The following is a 17,622-nucleotide window of genomic DNA, read 5'->3' as shown; positions in this document are numbered from 1 at the left end:
CGAGTGTCCCAAGCTCATGTACGTCGACAAGGACCGTACGGTCACCATCCCATAAGAAAAGATGTACGAGAGCGACATCTTGGAACTCGTGTCCCTGAACCCCCTCGCTTCCTACATGCTGAGAGGCATTTGCGCTTCCGACGAAGCCTTCGTTTTACGCAAGCCCGGCTATTTAATCATCAATACCGAAGAGCGAAGAAGGCGCGGGCAGCACTGGGTGCTCTACCTGAAAAACTACGACGGGTCTGCCGTGTTTTTCGACAGCTACGGACTTCCCCCCATCGAAGCAAACCTTCGAAAGACTTTACCTGTAGTGGACGAGTATAACGACAAGTGTATTCAATCACCTTATTCGCCTTACTGCGGGCTTTTTTGTATCTACGTAGCCACGCGCATGTCGAAACGCTACAGCTTGAAAAGTTGTGTATCCATGTTTTCCTGTAACCTCGAAGAGAATGACAAAACAATAAAACGTCTCCTCGTGAGCGAACTCGTTTCGTAAAAAATAGTCTATTTATTCACGACATACACAAGACCCTTGCGAGACGATCTTCCAACGTGCTGACCCGACGCTCGCCGTCGTCGCCGGTCTGCACCGTGACGTCGAGGGATGTGTGGAGAAGCCAGTAGCGACGGACGATAGGTCGGTTGAAACCCGCGTTGATGAGACACGGGTCGACTGTCTCTCCTCGTCTATACTTCTCCAGCAGCTCGAGCTTGTAATCTACGAAACGCTTCATTTTCTTTGCAATCTTCCCACTGACGGTGAACAGACGTAAGGGTATCGTCTTGAGAATCGAGCGAAAGTCTCCCTCGCAGCTATCGCCGTGAATATAATCGCGTAATCGCAGCAAGTCCCTATACATTCGTGTTTGCACAAAGGTGGCAAACCTCTGCTCGGGCGTCATCATGACTGAGACGGAATGAGAGTAGACAACCTTTTTTTATTTCTCGTTACACATGAATTAGGCTCCAGCTTTGGTTTCGTAGCCGGGAAGGCAGCCCAAATACGGACGAAGGCTCGAGTCTAACCAATGGCTGGGGTTTCTCGACCAGAGTCCACCGCAACGACAGGTAGTCAGTTGATCGCCGATTCGCAAAAAGAAGGTCTTTGGAGGAGGCTTGAAGGTTAGGACCAGGGGTAGATCTCCCGTCAGTAGCCATTCGTAATCTGCAACGAAAGGAGTGTGAGAAACGCGTGTTTTTTTAACTCAAACACACGCACGTACAATCTTCTTCAGTCACAGAGTGACACTGATGGTCCATCTTCTCCATCTTCCTTCAATAGTCGAAGTCCTTCGCAACGTATGTCGAACGGTACCGTCCGACAGCCGAGAAACGGGCGAATCAATCGGTCCGTCCAATGCTTTTGCTCTGAAAAAATGTGAACGATTATAGAACGTATTAAAAAATAACGAGGAAGCGTACCTTTGGACCAGAATCCACCACAATTGGTACAGAAGAAGCGGGCGCTGCCAATCTCCCGAAATATGTGAGGCGGGAAAAAAACGACTTCACGCGCAGCGAAAGTGTTGTACACTGGAAACGAAACTCTTCAAACATTTCGGCGATGATGACGTCATGGGTATTACTTACGAGGATCTACCAAGCTGATCATGATGGAATGACGATCGACCATTCGCTTCGACATTTATAGTAAAGCTTTGCCTCTCACTCTCTATGACGTCATTGAACGTGTTTGAACATGTTAAGACGTGTTTGAACATGTTTGGACGTGTTCAGACACGGGCGGCGAAGTCGCCCCTGGACACACTCGTTCCTCTCTCTTCCTCTCTATGACGTCATTGAACGTGTCTGAACATGTTAAGACGTGTTTGAACATGTTTGGACGTGTTCAGACACGGGCGGCGAAGTCGCCCCTGGACACACTCGTTCCTCTCTCTTCCTCTCTATGACGTCATTGAACGTGTCTGAACATGTTTGGACGTGTTTGAACATGTTGTGACGTGTGTAGACACGAACCCCGCAATACGAAAAACGTCACGCAGTACGAATTAGACTAGTGGTTAGTGTGTCGCGTCCAGTGTAGAAGGATCCTGGGTTCGAATCCCACTCTGGGTCTTCTCGTCGTCATATACAAGTCGGCCCAGAGTGTTAGCTAGAAAATAGTGTAATGTTTTATTCAACGTCGATGGTATTATCATTGTCATATGCGACATCGCAAAAAGGCGCGAAAGACGGAAGGCGGGGTGGTCAAAGTACAGACGACACCGTTGCAATGCGAGGAGGAGGAGAGCGGTGTAGCGACTATAAAAGGTGCGCTGGTTCTACGACGATTGATCGAAAGCCCACGAGGGGCACCCATCCACGACAAGAGGCGTTTCGTGGACCAAAATGTAAGTCGACCGTCTCTGCTGTGAGAGTGTATTCTATGTATAGCATTGTTTTTTCAGGAACCAATAGCCGCTGTCACCGCATGACACTGAACACACAGAGGGACTCACCCCATCCTCTGTCATCATCATCATCATCATCAATCTCAAGCGTTCCTCAACTGAAGGGAAAAGTGAGCATTGTTTCGTGAGAGGAAATCTCGTACTGATTTTGTTTGACCGCAGTGCCACGCTGTCTCGTATGTCAGTACGACCCCATCGATGCCATGCTCGTGGCCGTAGAAAGAGAGCACGAAGCTAGAATAGAGAATCTCGGTAATAGCCCAGTCGTCCTTTCAGATGACGATGACGACGACGACGACAGAGTCAGTAGTCCGCCTTTCGTAATACCTGAAACGGACGACGACGAACCCCTAGATGGACATGACAATGCAGACGAATTGCTCATGTGGGAAGGGGGTCAGTCGTATGCAGATTTCATTCCTCTGTCTGGTAGGGTTAGAGATGAATCACCAGATGCAAGCCCAGAATTTCAAAACGAAGCTGAGCCTGTCCAGGGACGTAGAATCGTTGAATTGCGAGAACACGTCGTAGAGAATCATCCCTCCGTCACGGAGAGACGATTCCTTCCTTTTTTTGTCACAGATGAGGCATTTGACGGAACGGCTACTAGGTACACGCTTCTCTGTTCCCCACACGACGACAACGTCGACGATTTGCGACTTTATCTACCGAGCATAGCTCCAGTAATCACGCGCGTCCTCGAAGCTTATCCCATGCCTTTCAAATTTTGTCTGTGCTCGAAGGTGCTCATGATTAAGGACGGAGCCGACGGGTTGACTTCTCATCTCCTCCACGTGAACCTTCACTTGAGAGTGGTGCATAACCGCCAAGAAATCGAAGGCGCGATAAATGCTGCCATCGCAGAGTCCTCGCAACGCGTAGAAAACTATGCGACAGAAGGGTCTCGTTTCACCTCGAACGACGTCCAATGTGTCGACTTAAAACTAACGCGCTTAAAACCGAAGCGGATTGGGTGCACGATCGAGCTTCCCGAGCTGCTAAAAAGAAAACGAAAGACTCTCACAAACGTCAAACTTCCGCCGAATCACGAAAACGAGTGTTTCAAGTATAGCGTGCTGGCACTCTTGCATCCGTTGAGAAACAACCCAAACGATTATGTTAGATACCGCAAGTACATGAATCCTTCGAATCCGGAGACGCGCGTAACGTACTGGCCGCCCTGCTTCCCAGTCACTTACGAAGACATTTCCCTGTGGGAGAGAAAAAACAAAATCTCCGTGTACATCTACGTGTTCGACGAGCAGACGAGTTCGATATCTACCGGACGGGTTCCCTGTACGCTCTATAAAGATAAAGTCCACTTGCTCGAGGTTAGAGAGGATTTCTATGGAATCAGAAAATTTAGCACTTTCATGGGACGAAGTGACTACTTTTATTGCGAGAAATGCACGTCCGGTTACGGGACGAGAGGGCATTGCAGCAACACGAACGTCTGTGTCGCGACGTAAACGAAGTGATTCTCGAAATGCCAAAAGCGGGGGAGTGTGTCTCCTTCAACAAGATACAGTACATGCATCCCTATCCCTATTTCACGGTGTTGGACACGGAGAGCGTCTTGGAAAAGGACGCACTCGTTAAGGACGCTGTGAGTGTGCACAGGATGAGCTCGTACTGCATCGTTGTAGTGAGAAGTTGGGACGGAAAAATACTAGGCCTAGATGGCTATTTGGGACCCAACGCGGCAGAGAAATGCTTGCTCTCACTCAAGCGATTTAGCGATCAAATCGATAGGTTGAACAGTTGTCCCGCGCCGTTGGTCATGAGTATGGAAGACCACTTTCGGCACGCGAGCGCTACGCACTGCGAATTTTGTGGAATCGAATTTAACCGACATACGCGGAAGGTGTCGCATCACGACCACACCCGCTTCGTAGAGCCCGGTTCTTCGAATTTTGTCGCGACGCTGTGTGATACGTGTAACCTTACGTGTCGTAATACCAAAGAACTCGTCGTGTGCATGCACAACCTGCAATACGATTTGAGCTCCCTTCTCCGCCACATGCACGTTCTAAATCTGGGCGAGCCGTGGATCTTAGCTTCGAGTACGGAAAAGATAAGAGGGTTCAACATTGGCGATCTCCATTTCCGCGATACCACGCAGTTTTTCAACCTGTCCTTGTCGAACCTGGTGGAAACCCTGCTCGCGAGCGGTGGCGAGAGCTAGTTTCATTGTACCCGCCAAATGTATGGTGACCGTTTCCGGCGCCTCCTCAGGAAGGGCATTTACCCGTACACCTTCGTCGACAGTTTCGAAGCGTACAATTTGCCCGCACTACCGCCAAAGGAAGCTTTCAAAAGTGACCTGAACGACCAAGAGATCACGGACGAGGACTATCAGTACGCCCTAGAGATTTTCGAATTGTTCGAATGTAAGAACCTCGGTGGTTACACGCGTCTCTACGTCACGCTCGACGCCTGTCAGCTCTGCGACGTCGTGCTGTATTTCAGGAAGATCGCGCTAGAGACGGATGGGATGGATATCCTACGCACCGTGTCCCTCGCCAGCTACGCGTGGGGCAGCGCTCTGAAGCTCACCAAAGTCAAACTCGAGCTCATGAGCGATCGCGAGATGTACGAAACGATCGAGAAGGGAATCAGGGGAGGCATTTGTAACAGCTTCCACAGATACTGTCGGGCTAATCACGAGGGGTGCGACGATTACGATCCCCAGCAAGAAAAGACTTTTATCCAGTACCTCGACGTGAATAGTTTGTACCCGTACGCGATGACTTTCCATCTCCCGACAGGTGGTTTTGAGTGGGTCGATCCTTCGAGGTGGAGCGAGATTGATTTTCTCAACATTCCTCACGCTTCGGAAGTGGGTTACGTATATGTGGTAGACTTGTTGTATCCCGAAGAACTGCACGCGCTCACCAGGGATTTTCCCCTGGCACCCGAACACAGGTGCGTGGACGAGAACGAACTGTCCCCCTACCAGCGACACCTGAAAGATGCGTTGGCGCTGAACGCCCCTCCCACAAAGAAACTCTTGCTGACGTGCTATGACAAAGAACGCTACGTCGTTCATTATGCTCGCTCTGTTCGTGAGGTTGGGCATGAAAATAAAACGTGTTCACAGCATCCTCTCGTTCCGCCAAGACGACTTTTTGCGAACCTTCGTGCAGAGAAACGTCGCGTTGAGGAATGCCGCGAGCACGAAATTCGAGAGACTTCTGTACAAAACCATGTCGAACAGCACGTTCGGTAAGTCGATACAAAATGTGAGACGCATGAAAAGGTACGCAATAGCCTACGACAAAGAAAGTGCACTACGAAAGGCTAGCTCCGTCGACAGTCAGCATTTTCTCATTCTGAGTGACAAGTGCATCTTGTACGAGATGAAACAACGCCGCATCAAATGCACGCACCCCGTTTACGTGGGCTTTGCCATTCTTGAAATATCCAAAGTCCGAATGTACAGCTTCATCTACGAGTCGCTCTTTTCTCGCTTGACATGTCCAGTGCAATTGATCTATAGCGACACGGACAGCGTAATTTTTTCTCTCACGTGTGAAAGCCTGGAAGAGCAGCTGATGAAGATTGAGAGTGAGTTAGATCTGTCTTCCTATCCGCCAGACCACCCACTTTTCAACGACGAGCACGCGAACCAGATGGGGTACTTCAAAGACGAGACGGGGGGCGGAGTTATTCAGGAAGTCGTAGCCATCCGAGCGAAAATGTACAGCATTCTCTTGGCTGGGTCACACAAACAGATCGCGAGAGCCAAAGGAGTTAAGAAAGACGTGGTGCGGAAACATTTATTGCACGAAGTGTACCGAGATTCTCTGTTCAATGAAAAGGCGGTCTCTCAGAAGCAGTGCACCATCCAGAGTATAAAGCAAACGATGTACACCATTTCGAGACTCAAGAAGAGCTTGGTCCCGTACGACGACAAACGCTATCTCGTAGATGCCGTACACTCCTTCCCTTATGGGAGCTGCGAATACGGTAAGCTTTACGGGTGTTTTGACGCGTATCGCATTACGATAGTACTCCCTCTTTGTGCAGCACCGGAAAACCCGGAAGAGAGCCCGAGACCGTCGACGTCAGGCATCGAGTAACCGTGCAACAAAGAGCTGCACGCGCATGTAATCGAGAATAAAAGTTCTAGTCGAGACATGCTTCTCTCTCTCTCTCTCTCTCGCAGACAGGAGAAGCACGGGACATCGTGGCAGTGTGGTAGCGGAATGGGTGTACGGAAAGAATGACCATTCCGTCATCGTGCTGGCACAGTGACCCGCGCAATGACGGCGCTGCGATGAAGATTCCCCTTTTCTGGCACGTCTGATCATCTCGTAATGCTGCGTTCGTGAGATCAGACAAGGGAGGGAGGGTGCAGGCATCTATTGACCAAGTCCTTTGTATGTATTCAATAAAGATGTTTCAGTGAAAGAACACACAGAGTCTCGTCAAAGTTATTCGGACTGTTTAATGCGTTGCATGTCAATAACCAATCGGTATTTCAATAAATCAATGACAAAATTGGCGATGTAGACTGCTTGCAAATGTCGCTGCTTCCGCAGGGCGTGCTTAATATGAGCGATGGCACGAGCGAGAAGGTCCACGATGTCTGCAGCGATGTAGTTGAATTCTGCGTTGGCCAAGCTCACAAATTCGCACATTAGTCCCAGGGGTCCGTCTGGAACCGTTATGCAGACGTTCTTGTAACGGGCGTAGATTCGACGCACCATCTCCTGCAGCGGCCCCGGCGAGATCTCTCCTATATTGCCAAAGCCTACCATGTCTATCATGTAGCGAAAAGCAGTGATGACGAGCTCGTTGCGGGGACTTTCGCCGTTGAAACATTCCTTCTCCACTTCTTCCCAAGAAGCGTGGGTGCGGGAACAATTTTGTAAAGAGTGGTAGCTGAACATCTTCACGTAGTGATGACGCGAGCGCGGTGCGCGCTGCCTTTATAGAGATAAACGCGCGCGCAAAGAAACGAAAGTGAAACTCAAAAGCCACCCGTCGCCGCTAGGAGCGCGCGCGCGCGCAGCGGAGAGCCGAAACCGAAAACACCCGCGGGCGGCGCAGAGGGAGCTGCGCGCGCGCGCATGCGCGGACGGGTGGAGCAGAGGGCGCGCGCGCATCCATAGCTGCCGCTGCGCGTCGCCTCACTCAGTTTCTCTCGGGCTGTCGCGGAAGACAGACGTGCGCTCCGCGCGCTCGCTCAGTTTCTGGCTGGCTCTCGTAGAGAGCAGACGTGTGTTCTCCGCGCTCGCTCAGTTTCTGCCTGGAAGTTGCTGCGGGGGAAAAGGTGAGTGATTTGACGCGCTCCTTTTCTCGTATGTTTGCCGTGTTTAGCGGTGACCGCGCTCGTGCTAAGCCTTTTCTCGCATATTTAGCGATGTGTGGTTCCCGCCTTGTGTTAGCTGCGTAGTGTTGAGGTTAGGCCTAAGCGATCGCCCCCCCCCCCCCGTAAGCCTTTTCTCGCATGTTTAGACTTGTTTTGCGGTGAGCAAGCCTGTTGACGCATGTTTAGCGATGTGTGGTTCCCGCCTTGTGTTAGCTGCGTAGTGTTGTGGTTAGGCCTAAGCGATCGTCCCCGTAAGCCTTTTTCCCCGATGTGTACTGTTTTCTGTTTAGCAGTAGCGATTAGACCTTTTCTCTCGCATGCCTAGACTTGTTTAGCAGTGCTGCCATTTTTACCTGCCGCTAGTATCTTGTTCTGTCTTTCTCGTCTAGAGCTATGACGGTGGCGGCATCTGGTGTGATGCCTTGCAACTACGTGGCCACCTGTCGTCGATCTCTGCAACTGCTGGGTGCAAACTACCAACATGGCGGGCGCTGGTCACTCGGGTGTTGCGGAGCGGCTTCTTCGCCGCGGCATCGTTGATTTTCGAATAAATTGTTTCTCTCCACTCTATTTCCATCTTTTTATTTTATTTTCTGCCTATTATTTTTCTTTTTTATGGACTCTCATAGTGCACAACGCTCAGCTGGTCTGGACACGAGTTAGACTTTCCCCAATTAGTGTGGTGGCTCCCTGGAGGGTGCTGATTAATGTGGGGGGTCCCAATTAGCTCTAATTGCTAATTAAATCGTGTTCAGGCCAGTTGGGCGTTGTGCACTGTGAGAGTCCAGTACCTACTACTCATGCTCTCACAGCATACGCTGTCAGGGAGGCCGCTATGGAGGTTGAAAGGGCAAAAATCGAAGCCGACCTGAAGATCCTGCAACAAGAAAAGGAGGCTGCTGCAGCAGAGGCTCAGGCAAGAATTCTGGAAGCAGCAATATCAGAGCAGGACGATAAATGCGAAGATCTACGTCACTGGTTGAAGACAACTCACAGCGAACAAAGGAGTACGTCCTTCAGCAGCCGTCCGCTTCGCCCCATTACAACGTCAGTGCTCCTTGTTTCTATCCTTCTGCACAGCAACACTTGCCGACAGCCGTCGAGAATGCCATCTCGGCCGCAGAAGAACTGCCAAGAAGAACTAAACGCGCCAACGATAACGCCGTTACCGTGGATGACGTTGCACATGCTCGCCAACAGGCCCACGACAGTTCATTTGCGATGACCGACCTCGTCAAGTACCTCGTTCGAAGAGAACTCGTACATTCTGGGCTTACGAGGTTCGACGAATCGCCCTGAGAACTCCCGTGTTTGGAAGGCAACTTTTCTCAACGCCATTGCGAATCTGGACATATCGTCTACCGAAGAGCTTGATTTACTGTCAAAGTGGGTCGGTGCTCAGTCAATGGAACAGGTGAAGAGGTTGAGGTCCGTGCATGTAAACGATCCTGCTACTGGTCTTCGCATAGTATGGGAGAGGCTGGAAGAATGCTACGGCAGTCCAGAAGTAATAGAGAACGCACTTCTCAAGAGGATCGAGAACTTTCCAAGGGTCTCAAGAACCGACAACCAGAAGCTCAGAGAACTTGGGGACCTGCTTCTCAAGCTTGAATCCGCGAAGTCAGACCCACATCTGCCAGGGCTCAGCTACCTTGGCACAGCACGCGGCGTAAATCTCATCGTTGCGAAGTTGCCTGCGAACATCCAAGAAAAATGGATTTCTCACGGATCCAGGTACAAGGAAGAGCACATGGTGTCATTCCCGCCATTTTCCTGCTTCTCAAGGTTCAATCGCTATGTCGCTAAAATGAAGAATGATCCCAGCTTTGCAATTTCGTCATCTGGCCAACAGACACAGGACGGCTCGAGGACACATGCCGCGCCCTCCGCACCTGATAGGAAGAAGACACCGGTTTTAATGAACATAACTGTGGTTCTTCCTAACGCTTGCGAATCAAGTACGCCTCGCAAGAAAATTAAGGATACCTCAGAACAGTGTCCTTTGCACAAAAGGTCTCATCCCTTAGGGAAATGACGTACCTTCCGACAAAAGCCCATTGACGAACGTAGGAGACTACTCAGGGAATACGGTGCTTGCTTCAATTGCTGCTCCAATTCTCAGCACGTCTTTACGGCGTGCACCGCCGTGGTGAAGTGTGCGGAATGCGGTGGCGAGAATCATGTGACAGCCATTCATCCCGATCTCGTTGCATCCGATAGGAGCCAACCACCAGCACGAGCAACCCATGGCGGGGAGCGTATTTCCAAACCCGCTCCTGTACAACAGATCGCCGCCGCCGCCTCCAGTTATGCGCCGGCGGCAGTGTACTGCGTATTCCGGCGGCGGCAGAAAACCCTGAAATGTCATGGCGGCCGCTATAATTGTGTTCGGAGCGTGTTACTGGACGGCTAATGAGTGAGAAGTAAATGATGGATGTGTTTAGGTGTCTTTGGCTGACGATAAGCAATGTACAAGTTCTTCGAACATTTATGTGCCTTGCTTTTGAGAACGTGAGACCACGGATAGTCAACGTTTTCAGTGACAGTGATGTTGTGCTGCTGCTTCGTGTCTCCGGTTTGCGATGGCATGAATGCCCATTGTCGTTCAAAGTATTTTGAGAAACATAACGTGAACAGTGAAAAATCGAATTTCTGTTAAAGCTTTGTTGTGTTTAAGCACCTTCGATGGACTGTGTAACAATAAGTGTGTGCGTGCGTCAATCGCGTCGTAACGTTCTTTACTGCAATTATTTATAGTGACCACTCTCTGTGGAGTTGATGAGGAACGTTGGAATTCAATTATTAAAAAAAATAAACCGTCGTCGAATTATGACGTGGTCATGGCGTACCTGCAAAAACAGCAAGACTAAAGTCTGTACGTAAAAGGTGAAAGATCAATACGCTCAGATTTTTCCTTTTTTTCTGCCAATAAATCCCCCCCCCCTCTGTACGTAGTAACGTAAACACAACAGTGAAGTGTGTACGGATACGTTTCGAACAGCCTGCAGATTACCTTTAGTGCCCTGATATACACAAAACACAATAATTTGGTTACATGACAGTGGCTGACATTAGAAAATTCACTAGTTAAGAGGTTCCAGGAAGCGGAGCAAACGGTCGCAATTGCTGAAGTTCATCAGATCAATCAGAAGCAAATATTAAACAAAAAATGAGCGTGTGCACCACACTTTTGTAATGCAGCGTGCAACTTTTTCGTGTGCACATTGACATTGCACGTTGGCAGCACAATATGTAAAATACCCATTTACACTGAAGTGTAGTATGTACTAGACAAGTTAGAAGTTAGTGTTGGTAATCTGAGACCTGTACTTATATTTAATTATCTCAACTTCGTAAATGCCTAATATTAACATCGGACACTGGACAACTTTTTATATTCACGCTTGCTCGTGCAACAATGGCCTACTCTCATTAGATGTCCTGAAGCTCCCTGGCAGGTCAATTTGCTGAACGCCATAATGCTGTACAAATTCATCACGGTCCCTTTGTGGCCTTTTACAACAAGCCAAGACATGACTTTTGGCATGCCAAGTTTGGCGTTGTGGATGAGAATAGTCTCAATTTTTTGTACAAAACTTCGTTTTAAAAATTACTGGTGGGTGTTTTCAGAGCTTATCGGATAAAACCAAAGCCATATCCGTAGTCATGCGATACAACCATCACTAATGTGCCGTGTTGTCCCGTCATACTGAGATAATAAAACGTTACTGTAGTGGCAAAATAGGGTGAAGGCTGTTCAAGCGTTGGAGGGTGTGTGCAATAAATGAGAAGGTTTGCGTACCAAAACAAATGTGCAGGTACTATGATACGCATGTAGACCAAGCAAGTAATTCACTCTGCAATCTGCAACATATAGTGATTTCATGGAAAGGACACAGCTGTGCAAGATTACCAGTCAAGCAAGATTAGCCAAGATTAGCAGTCTGTCAGCACTTTATATTGTGGAAGCTGGGATACGTTAGGAAACATGAAGTGACGAAGACAGGGAACATACGAAATGAGCAGAGATGATGCATTACTCATCTGACATGAATAAGTTATGCCTTTTTTTTCATAGCACGGTAGCGTATGCTGTTTTTTACAGGGCTGCAGTGTTCTTGGAATTGCAAACACAGCATCCTGTGGCACTTAAACCTCAACTTACATGTGTACGTGTATGTGATGTAAGCAAGTAGTGACATGATGGTTTGAGTATGATCAAGATGAGGTCAAGTGAGTGTGTGAACACCGGTATTGGATATTTTTTTAGTTAACCCCTACGCCGTCTACATATTCGCTGTCGGTGCGCCATATGTGCTCTGCAGTTCCGGGCCGAAACTACGACTTACATGTTGACTCTGACTGCATTGTTAGCAACACTTTCACCATAGGAACACCCTTCGTTGCCGTGTGCCACAGATCGGCTGTAACGACTTTTCGTTTGCCGCTCTCCTTCGCCTTGCCTTGCACCCCAACCAGTGGGCTGTCACTGCTGCTCTCCTCGGTTTTCTCCGAGTCTGGGGGCTCGTGAAATGCATTCGACGTTGTTCTAGTGTCTCTTTCCTTCTTTTTCTTTCTTACCTTTTCCTTCTTCTTCTTTGCAGTTTTTTTTATTTTTTGGCATAGCAAGCCGGCTCTTTGCCTGGCTAACTTTAAGTATCTATTTTCTTAGTAAACATAACCCCCTCCCCCTATGCCTTGACCAGTAAACGTGTGGACCTAGAGGTTTGTTTGCCCACTGTATCACTTCATTGCTGGATAATAATAACCTGAGCACAGATTTACACGAACATATACTTATGTTCATGTTGCTCATGCTCAAGCTTGTTTCGTCATGGGTTTCGTCCACCACCTAGACTGCGTTTACGCTAGTTTATCAATCACAAACGCCTTAGCTCCATGATTTATATCTGTGGCGCAAGTATCATTTGCTGTGTCCTGCAGAACGAATGTGGCTTTATTTTACCATATTATCCCTAACAAAATACTAACTTTAAAAAGAATAGGATCTTGGTGCATTACTTTTGTACCACAAACAATGCAAAACAGTGCACGTATTAAGGATTTTTACTACATATTTCGAAGATTTTCAGTGCATAGTGGCATGCATATTTTGGCAGTGTTTAGTGCACATTGATTCATGCTCTAATAATAACAACAAGGATCAGTGTTGGGGTAACTCATTATTGTAAAGCTACCTTCCTTTATTCAGAGACCTGACAAGAAGCTGACTACATTGCGGATCCCCCTGTATAGTACTTTTAAACCTAACTCATCGCTTTTGAGTTCCGGTAACTTCTTGAAAATCTTGTTCCTTTTTAGGTTATTTTGTCAATGTAACTTCGGGTAAGTTCCAAGTTCCTTTTGAGCCTCAACACTCCCACAAGAAGAAAACCCCAGCAGATGTCTGTCTTGTATTGTATTTCCCACATGATTCAGAACTGACAGCAGAAGTGATGCTGATAATTTGACCAAAGCAACCAGCGAGACAAAGTACAACATGACGTAATGCACTAAACGCAGGCACTCCTCAGTGTTTGATGAATTCCTTGCTATTGAGAGTGGGATATCAGAAGGAAAATCAAGAGGGAAGCTCAGCAGAATTAATTTACGTGAAATGCATGCAAAGGGGCATGCAGGTTCACATGGAGAGTGACAAAGGGCTGACTGTGGAATGTGCAGCGGAAATGACGCTGCGAAGATATACAGGCAGATCCGCAATTAAAGACAGATGAGATACGAAGTGAAAATCTAATTGACTGACTGTAGTTAACATCAGAAATGGCCATTAAATTGCATCTTTGAATATTCATCGTGGAATGTGCAGTGGGGCCATGCGCTAAGGCAGAAAATCAAGTAATGTCTTATCTAACTACACAATAATGAATTGATAAAAAAACAATGAACATATCTCTCCAAACAACAAAAAGTATGAATGGCATTCCTCACTGTGAGGTAACGCAGCATGTTTCATAACGTCATCGTGATATGTACATATAGTCTTGTGTTGTCCTCTTCGTATTGTGCGTTCCTCAAACTCAAGGAAATGTTACCTCGTTCTTATGATTTTTGCTTTCGCTGGTAGCCTTCCATTCTGTTTTATTTTGTTGCTATTTGGTACACTTGCTCTATTTGAACATACCAATGTTTGTGCATATTATGCATGCTATTTTTCCTGTTCGTTGCTACAATTACCTGCTTGGGGTCAGAAGTACTGAATAAAAACACTGATCAGGAGAAAAGCTCAGTAGATTCTTTGTTGTAGTACACCGTACAGTTGTTCAAAACTAATAGTTACGCAAGATAGTGCAGTGTCTCCACTTATAACTAGTGAACATGATTTTTATGTCAACATGAAAGAGGCCAACAAGTATCAGCAAAGAAGTCTAAGCAGAATGAAAACGACATCATCTGAATGTATTAACAGGGCTCCATTTCACAGCGAATTATAACTTGGAAAATACAACCCGAATCACACATCCCCCCGAACCCGAAAAGTTAGGACGCACAGGTGTCCATACACAGAGAAGTGTTATCTTTTGTGCATGTACTATGTACAGACTTCAGTAGGTACAGTACGTCTGTTTTTGAGATGCGCCATGACCATGTCATAATTCGACGACGGTTTATTTCTTTAATGACTTAATTCCAAAGCTCCTAGTAAACAGCTTCAGAGAGAGTGGTCGCTATGAAGAATTGCAGTAAAGAACCTTACAATGGGATTGGCAAGCCTTAATTTTCATACTGCGACACTCCATCGAAGGTGACACACAACAAAGTTTTTGCCTATTTGGTTTTTTACTCTTCGCACTTCGTTTCCCAAAATACTTTGAACGACATGGGCATTCATGCCATCGCAAACTAGAGACACGAAGCAGCAGCACATCGTCACTTTCACTGAAAACGTTGGCTATCCATGGTCTCTACGTTTTCAAAAGCAAGGCACATAAATCTTCGAAGAACTTGTACATTGCTTATCGTCATCCAAAGACACCTAAACACATCTATCATTCACTTTTCACTCATTAACCGTCCAGCCATCCACACGCTCCGACCACAAACAGTGAAACATAGCACAGCAGCCGCCATGTTCAGGGTTTTCTGCCGCCGCCGCCGCGCTAACTGGAGGCGGCGGCGGCCGATCTGTTGTACAGGAGCGGGTTTAGAAATACGCTGGGCGGGGAGGGCAACACGGACACGGACGATCCGCCGCCTCAAGTGACGTCAAGCTGCACAGATGTATGCGGCGACGGGCCATCACCGAGGTCTTGCTCCAAAATATGCCTCGTGAATGTTTACCAGCACGGACAGCCTGAAAGGTCAATTGCCGCGTATACAATTCTAGACGACCAAAGCAACAAATCGCTCGCGAGACCTGAGTTCTTCGAGTTGTTCACCATTCGTGGCTCCGAGCTTCCTTATAGGTTGCGGACTTGCTCCAGAATGGTCACGACTGCAGGTCGCCGAGCAAGTGGGTACGTCGTTGAATCATCCGACGGCAGCACACAAGTACATCTGCCTACACTTATCGAATGTGGTCAGATTTCCAACAACAGGGACTAAATCCCTACGTCAAAAGTCGCACTACGACATCCTCATCTCAGGGATATAGCACGCTTCTTACCGCCTTTGGTGTCAAACGCCCATGTTCTGCTTCTGTTGGGGAGGGACGTCCTCAGGGTGCATAAAGTTCGCCAGCAACGCAATGGCCCCCTCGACGCCCCCTATGCCCATAAGTTGGATCTCGGTTGGGTCGTTATAGGCGACGTCTGCATCAATCGGGTACGCCGACCAGAGAGCGTCCACACCTACCTCACAAACGTCTTCGACAACGGACGCCCGACAATATTCACACCGTGCCACAAGCACTTGCTCGTGAAGGAGAAGCCTATCCTTAACGACGGTCCCTGCCTCGGCGTCACGGATCCCGCAGTACCTTCAGATCAGGTGTTTCGGACAACAAGCGATGACGAAAAACTGGCTCAGCCAATGATGAGGACGGTGCCCAGAAGAAGAACAGTCTCTGTTCGAAATATCGGCGGCTTCTGTCCTGAGGCAACTCCCTTCCTACATCTCTACCGGTTCGCTGGATTTCTACCCATCTACCTGGCTCAGCCAGAGGAGGACATCGAGTTCGTAGAGCTGATGGACAAAGAGTTCAGCAGGGACGGAACCAACAGCTGGATAGCGCCCCTACCCTTTCGGTAGCCCCAACATCGGCTGCACAACAACAAGGAGCAAGCTGCCTCGAGATTCGCTACACTCACACGGACGCTGAACAAGAACCCTGAAACGAAAGAGCATTTCTTCAGCTTCATGCAAAGAATGCTGGAAGACGGCCATGCAGAAATGGCTCCAGAAATGAAGGAAGATGAAGAGTGTTGGTATTTCCCATCGTTCGGAGTGTACTAACCACGCAAACCAGGTGAAATACGAGTCGTGTTTGGCTCCAGCGCGAAGCACAAGGGCGTTTCCCTGAACGACGTTCTACTGACGGGCCTGGACTTAACCAATAGCCTTGTGGGAGTCCTGCTCCGATTCAGGAAGGAACGTATTGCCATCGTGGAAGATATACGACAGATGTTTTACAGCTTCTTGGTCAAGGAGGAAGATAGGGACTATCTGCGTTTTCTCTCGTACAGCGACAACGGCCCCAATAAGGACGTCATCGAGTACCGAATGCGGGTACACGTCTTTGGCAACAGTCCTTCCCCTGCCGTCGCAACGTACGGCCTGCGACGAACGGCACACGAAGGTGAACTGGTGTACGGGACGGACGCCAGAGGATTTGTGGAACGCGACTTCTACGTAGATGAAGAACTCAAGTCTCTAACCACAGAGGAACATGCGATCGACCTCCTCAAGCGAACACAAGCTATGCTTGCCACAGCCAACCTGAAGCTTCACAAGATAACTTCTAACAGCGTGGCGGTAATGCAGGCGTTTCCGGTGGAGGACCATGCGAAAGACCTCAGAGACCTAGATCTTGGTAATGAGGGCCTTACGCCTCAACGGAGCCTTGGGGTAACCTGGAACCTCGAACAAGACACGTTCACCTTTCGAGCGCCACGTTGTGACGCACCACATACCAAACGTGGCATACTCTCTACCGTGAACAGTATCTACGACCCATTGGGGTTTGCTGTTCCAGTTACAGTGCAGGGAAGGCTTCTGTTGAGAGGACTCTCGTCTCACACACAATAATTGGACACTCCTCTTCCCGTTTGCAATGAATGGGACGCCTGGAAGAGTTCTCTACGAGAACTCGAAGGACTAGAACTGACTCGGCCGTTCGTTGGGGCATCACTCATCAGTTCAAGATACAGAGAACTGTGTTCAACTGAGAACAGCAATCAACTGCAGCCGGCGCTTATCTGAAGGTTGTGGACGCGCAGGGTACGTGCCACGTCGGATTCGTCCTGGGCAAGGCGAAACTCGCACCTCGACCCAAAAATCAGTGTCCCACGACTTGAACTCTGTACAGCTGTTCTGGCAGTCGAGTATTCAACGAGATAGAGATGACTGTTCATGCAACAACATTCTTCACAGATAGCAAAATCGTCCTTGGGTACATACATAACCAGGCTCGAAGGTTCTACGTGTACGTTGCGAACAGGGTTGAAAGGATTCGCAGGTCCTCACGGCCGGACCAGTGGCGCTTCGTACTGACGAAACAGAATCCAGCCGACCACGCGACGCGACCTGTCGCTGCTCATAAACTAAGCCAAACTATGTGGCTGACGGGGCCACAGTTCCTTAAACAGTCTGACGACACAACTGCCGCAAATGCACCAGAGTACAAGCTCGTGGAGCCAAACGTCGATCGTGAATGATGCCAGAAATGTCATTCTATTGAGTGTTCAACGCGAAGCCTACACCGAGGAGATA

General features: G+C 48.5%; 1 long non-coding RNA gene across 1 annotated transcript in view; it reads left to right on the top strand.

The window, feature by feature from the left end:
- The window catches only part of LOC135386951 (uncharacterized), a 91,242-nt gene extending 82,943 nt beyond the window's left edge, over window positions 1–8,299 (top strand). Inside the window, exon 2 of the long non-coding RNA XR_010420733.1 lies at window positions 7,696–8,299. This is a non-coding gene — a long non-coding RNA (uncharacterized LOC135386951). The remainder of the gene's footprint in view (window positions 1–7,695) is intronic.
- Window positions 8,300–17,622: the final 9,323 nt, after the last annotated feature.

This window comes from Ornithodoros turicata, chromosome 3, assembly GCF_037126465.1.
Source record: "Ornithodoros turicata isolate Travis chromosome 3, ASM3712646v1, whole genome shotgun sequence".
In the NCBI taxonomy this organism is placed as follows: Eukaryota; Metazoa; Arthropoda; class Arachnida; order Ixodida; family Argasidae; genus Ornithodoros; species Ornithodoros turicata.
The sequence above is the reverse complement of the archived record's forward strand: the minus strand, read 5'-3'. Positions and strand labels throughout refer to the sequence as shown.